Here is a 213-nt window from a genome sequence, read left to right on the forward strand (position 1 = left end):
AGCAGGTCTGCCCTGATGGCCTCCTCTCCCCCAGGGATGCCGGAAATTTCAGCCGATAGGATATGGTAGCTCAGAGAGAAAACTTCAATACAATATCAACAATAATACAATTTACTTTAATAAGTTACATTCTATAGACTCCTTCTATCCAAATTAAAAGGAGTGTAATTTGAGATTCTAATTTTAAAGAAACTCTGAATATTATAAAATCTA

The sequence above is a fragment of the Hyperoodon ampullatus genome (assembly GCF_949752795.1).
Source record: "Hyperoodon ampullatus genome assembly, chromosome: 10".
In the NCBI taxonomy this organism is placed as follows: Eukaryota; Metazoa; Chordata; class Mammalia; order Artiodactyla; family Ziphiidae; genus Hyperoodon; species Hyperoodon ampullatus.